Below are 6000 nucleotides of genomic sequence, written 5' to 3' on the forward strand. Positions count from 1 at the left end.
AAAAATCATATGGAACCGAAAAAGAGTCTGTATAGCCAAGACAATCCTAAGCAAAAAGAACAAAGCTGGAGGCATCATGCTACCTGACTTCAAACTATACTACAAGGCTACGGTAACCAAAACAGCATGATACTGGTACCAAAACAGTCATACAGACCAATGGAACAGAACAGAGACCTCAGAAATAACACCACATGTCTACAACATCTGATCTTTGACAAACCTGACAAAAACAAGCAACAGGGAAAGGGTTCCCAATTTAATGATGCTGAGGAAACTGGCTAGCCATATGGAGAAAACTGAAACTGGACCCTTCCTTACACCTTATTCAAAAATTAACTAGAGATGTATTAAAGACCTAAATGTAAAACCCAAAATCATAAAACCTGAGTAGAAAACCTAGGCAATACCATTCAGGACATAAGCATGGGCAAAGACTTCATGATGAAAACTCCAAAAGCAATTACTACAAAAGCCAAGTTTGATAAATGCGCTCTAATTAAACTAAAGAGCTTCTGTACAGCAAAAGAAACTATTATTAGAGTGAACAGGCAACCTACAGAATGGGGGAAAAATTTTGCAATCTACCAATCTGACAAAGATTTAATATCCAGAATGTATAAGAAATGTAAACAAATTTACAAGAAAAAAAAACCAACAACCCCATCAAAAACTGAGCAAAGGATATGAACAGAGACTTCTCAAAAGAAGACATTTATGCAGCCAACAAACATACACTGATTTGGTGAGAATGTAAGTTATTTCAACCATTGTGGAAGACAGTGTGGCAATTCCTCAAGGATCTAGAACCAGACATACCAGTTGACCCAGCAATCCCATTACTGGGTATATACTCAAAGGAACATAAATCATTCTACTGTAAAGACACATGCACACATATGTTTATTGCAGCACTGTTTACAATAGCAAAGACGTGGAACCAACCCAAATGCCCATCAATGAAAGACTGGATAAAGAAAATGTGGCACATATACACCATGGAATACTACACAGCCATAAAAAAATAAGATCATGTCCTTTCCAGGTACATAAATAAAGCTGGAAGCCATCATCCTCAGCAAAGTAACTCAGGAACAAAAAAATGAACACCGCATGTTCTCACTCATAAGTGGGAATTGAACAATGAGAACACATGGACACAGAGATGGGAACTACACACACTGAGGCCAGTCTGGGGCATGGGGGTGAGGGGAGGGAGAGCATTAGAACAAATAGCTGATGCATGCAGGGCTTAAAATCTAGATGACAGTTTAATAGGTGCAGCAAACCACCATGGCACACATAAACCTATGCAACAAATCTACACATTCTGCACTTGTATCCCAGAACTTAAGGTAAAATAAAAATAAAAATAAATAACGCCAATAAACCTCTAACACAGGGATGGCCACATATTTGGCATTATAGTAGCTATTGTTATTCACTTCCTTATAATTGCAAATTATTATGATTGTTGTGTTTCGTATCTCTGATATCCTCATTTTTCTGCTGTTATGGGCATATATCAAAAAGGAGGGATGAGAATTTCAGAGCATCTGAAGTGGGACAAAGGTGACAAAGTAACGACAAATATCCGGAGTATTGCCTTTTTTCCTAATGCTATCATTTGTTCTTTGTCTCCTTAGAGGATATAAGACATGGAAATGTCTTTAAATTACATCAAAAAGAAATCCTATAGATATTAGTAGGCTTCTTAATTAATACACACTCATCAATACATGCAAGAAGACAAAACGTAGTTGAAGGACACTATATACCTATTTGACTAAGTTAATCACAGGATTAAGTTTAAATGCCATCATCTGTTTTATGTGCTTAATTAGATATTGACCAATAAAATAAACAAAGTTTTTTTGAAAACTGCTGCCCATACAATACACTAAGGTTTTTCTCATTAATTATTTGTATGGGATCCATTGAGCAGTATTTTTTATTTGGAATCAGCAGAATGATTCAAAGACCATCTGTGATCTTAAGCCACTTATTTAACTTCTCTGAGGTCCTATTTTCACATGTATAAAAGGAATTACCTATGATTGCTTTACTTTCTGTAAAAGATTGCTATGAAAATCAAATGACAAAATATAAATTTAAGTGGTTTAAAAAATATTTTATCATTAAACCCAATACGATTTTTGTATTCATCTATTTTCACTATGAATTGTTTTTTCTTTCTTTCTGTTTTATGCTTTATTCTCAGAGACATATTTTAAAAGTTGGAATGTTTGTATTACTCTTGTTCCCAGAACTTTGGTGATCAAGAAGAAATGAACGTCTTCCCCTCCTAGGGGCTTGATCTCCTCCACAGAAGGACCTTTCATGGTGTGTAATCCCTCCTGAGCCCCGGTTCTTTCCCATCTGACTTCAAACTATACTACAAGGCTACAGTAACCAAAACAGCATGGTACTGGTACTGAAACACTCATACAGACCAGTAGTCTTCCCATATAGTTCTTTCCCATGTGTTTGTTGTGTTTCCAACAAACAAATTGTGTTTGCAGGACTCCTCTCTCACCTCCTGAATGAGACCCCTCTTGTCTTTCACTGTATTCCAAACACCCAGCATAGGGCTTGACACATTTGTGTTTTGTTGTTATTGTTGCTGTCTTGTTATTGTCATTGTTTATAAATAAACCAAAGGAAAACCAAGGTTTGATGTTTTCTTTCATATCTGAGAATGTGCTTTTCACCTTGGGTTGTGTTTCTTTGGTAGGAGTTTACCCTTCTTCCTCTCACTCTCATCACTTCAATATTAAAAATTCTGGCTCCATGTCTACTAAATATACATGATAAATAAAGAGTCTCTATCACTTTTGACTATTATAAATATCTGTGCAGTAAGTTGTTATTAAATAGCAATTCAAGCACAAGAAAATCTGAGTATCTTCTTTCTGCCCCAAATTCTTTTGTCAGTCTTTCCTGCTTCACTTAACTCATTTCATTTAAAAAAAATATTCTCTAAGTACCAAATATTTGCCAAGTATTGGGCTGTATAGCCAAAACTGAACAAAGCAGGCCCAGTCCCAGTTCTTATTGAATGTATAGAATATATAGAAAGCAGATATTTCACAATTAATTATCCTCAACTGGCATATGTCCTATCACATGCAGTTCAGGGTACTATGGAGCATGTATCAGGCACGTTATCACAGGGCTCTAAACTGCTCTAGGATCGAAGAAGTCCTCACTGAGAAATTAACACTTAAGCTGAGATCTAAGGAATGAGTTCATGTATTGAGAGGAGTAAGGAATGAAGGAGGGGCAGGGGAGGTGAACTGATTCAGGACAAGGAATTATTTTAGGATAATTAATTGTGAAATATCTGCTTTCTATTATATTCTATAAGTTCCACAAAAACTGGGACTGGGCCTGCTTTGTTCAGTTTTGGCTATACAGCCCAATACTTGGCAAAGGTTTGGTACTTGGAGAATTTTAAAAAATAACAATAATGGCCGGGCACGGTGGCTCATGCCTGTAATCCCAGCCCCTTGAGAGGCCGAGGGGGATGGATCGCCTGAGGTCAGGAATTTGAGACCAACATAGTGAAACCCCGTCTCCGGCCAACATAATGAAACCCCGTCTCTACTAAAAATACAAAAATTAGCTGGGCATGGTGGCCAGTGCCTGTAATCCCAGCTATTCGGGAGGCTGAGGCAGGAAAATCTCTTAAACCCGGGAGGCGGAGGATGAGGTGAGCCGAGATCGCGCCATTGCATTCCAGCCTGGGCAACAAGAGCAAAACTCTGTCTCAAAATAAATAAATAAATAAAATAATAATCATAATAATTCCTTGCCCCAATTCAGTCCTCCATGCCTCCCCTGCCCCTCCTTTATTGAATTCTCACATGAACGCTCAACAGGGTATAAGTTCATTTCCAAGTTCATTGAGGTTGTTGGTAGAATTCCCCAAAGATATAGGACTGTGGGGCCCGGATTTTTGCTGGCTATCAGCTACTAAATGTGAGTCTCAACTTCTAGAGGTCAACTTCTAGAGGATGCCTTGAGATTTTTTGCCACATGTATTTCCTCCACATGGCTGCTTGATTCATCAAACAAGCAATAGGAGTCTCTATAGTGAATCAGCTGGCAAGACATAATGTAATCACCTTTGCCACATTTTATTGTTCAGAAGCCAGTTACAGACCTCACCATACTCAGTGAGAGGGGCCTGTACAAGGCTATGAGTACCAGAAACATAAAGTAGGCGTAATGCGGGCCACCCTAGAGTCTGTCCATCACATCTTGTAAGCCATGGGAAATTGTCCAAACTTTATTATAATGAAGAGTTTTAAGTTGTTTGAACTTTATTAAGTGAAGAGTTTTAATGTTTTATAAAAGAGGAATGCAAGGAGGCTAGTTTAGGGGCAGTTTCAGTAATTTAGGTGGCCTGTGTCAGAATCTTTTCAGGATGACAGAGAGAAATAGACTGCTTCTACAGACAGAAAAATATTGATAAGACTTGTGTCAGATTAGATAAGGAGAGTGAGGAAGAACAAAAAAATTAAATGTGATTCCAAAGTTTCTAGACAAGGACGGAGTGTGGTACTATTTACTGAACTGGGGATTGGTGAAGGGGAAGCATATTTGCAGAAAGGATCTTGAATTCCACTTAGTGAACAGAGAATGTACAATATACCTTGGGGAGTTTCAAAGGGAGAGATTTAAGAGCGCGATCTGGGCTGTGAGAGAGATTTGGCAGTCTTACGTAAGTAGATTAAGGTCACGGCAGTAATGAAATCATCCGAAAGGGATATCTACTGTGAGAGAAGCAGAAGATCCATGATGCAAGATGAAATGCAGCAATATTTCAAGGGAAAAAAATGAACTGGGGAGAGAGAAACATTGGAAAGGGGAAGAAAAAGACGTGTTATCTTTTAAGCCAAGTGAAGAAATTGCTTTGTAAAGTACAGAACGTTATTATCAGATCATTGAAGAGAATGATTCAAAAGTGCGCAATAGATTTCATGACTATAGGCCTGGTGCAGTGGCTCACCCCTGTGATCCCGGCACTTTGGGAGACCGAGGTGGGTGGAACACTTTAGGTCATGAGTTTGAGACCAGCCTGGCCAACATGGTGAAACCCCGTCTCCACTAAAAATACAAAAAAATTAGCTGGAAATCACTTGAACTCCGGAGGTGGAGGTTGCAGTGAGCTGAGATCGCTACTGCACTCCAGCCTCATCTACAGAGTAAAACTCTGAAAAACAACAACAACAACAACAACAAACAGATTTCATGACTATGTGGGCTATTTGCAGTGGATGCTGGGGGCTGAAGCTAGGCATTTATAATGAGTTGTGGTGTGTGGACAAACATAGGCATTGAATTGAAGCCAAGGGTTGTAAGGAAGTTCTGTTGTATATGTTGACTTGGAAGTGACTTTACTGGAGCTGCAGGGAACACTCAGAGAAAAGATGAAGAGAGGAAAGGAGGAGTGGAATGGTGAATCCAAGGAGCTAAAGCCTGAGGGAAAATTGCAGTGTGTCTTAAGGGACTTATACATTGGTCAGAGTATGAGAAAAAATGATAAGACATAGAGAGTGTGGCTGGCTAAGGCTGAGGGATTCCCAGAATACTGAGTCCCAAGAGTCCTGTCTGTGGGTACTCAGGCATCTCAGATTTATAAAGGCCTGGCCTGAACAGCTTCCTGTGGTGGTGAAGTGCCAACCAGGGAAATCCTGTCATATGCTATTTCTGTCTAAAAGAACCCATTTAAAATACCATAGGAATGTGCTAAGAATCAAGGTTGTTAGCTAGGAGTGAAAAGCACAGGAATATAAATTGAGTTCCCTTTATTCCTCAATTAGACTATAAACTCCTTAAGAGCAGAACTTCTGAACCTCAGCACAGCACTGAGAACACAGCAGGTGCTCAATAAATACATATAAAAATACAGGCATACCTTGGTTTACTATACATTGCTTTATTGTGCTTCACAGGTTTTGTGATTTTTACAGATTGAGGATTTGTGGCAACCCT

General features: G+C 38.9%; 1 long non-coding RNA gene across 2 annotated transcripts in view; it reads left to right on the plus strand.

Moving 5' to 3' along the window:
- The window catches only part of LOC144340863 (uncharacterized), a 38986-nt gene extending 36138 nt beyond the window's left edge, over window positions 1-2848 (plus strand). For both annotated transcript variants that reach the window (XR_013417360.1, XR_013417361.1), the window contains one exon: window positions 2268-2848. This is a non-coding gene — a long non-coding RNA (uncharacterized LOC144340863). The remainder of the gene's footprint in view (window positions 1-2267) is intronic.
- The last annotated feature ends 3152 nt before the right edge of the window (window positions 2849-6000 follow it).

This window comes from Macaca mulatta, chromosome 5 (assembly GCF_049350105.2).
Source record: "Macaca mulatta isolate MMU2019108-1 chromosome 5, T2T-MMU8v2.0, whole genome shotgun sequence".
Taxonomy (NCBI): Eukaryota; Metazoa; Chordata; class Mammalia; order Primates; family Cercopithecidae; genus Macaca; species Macaca mulatta.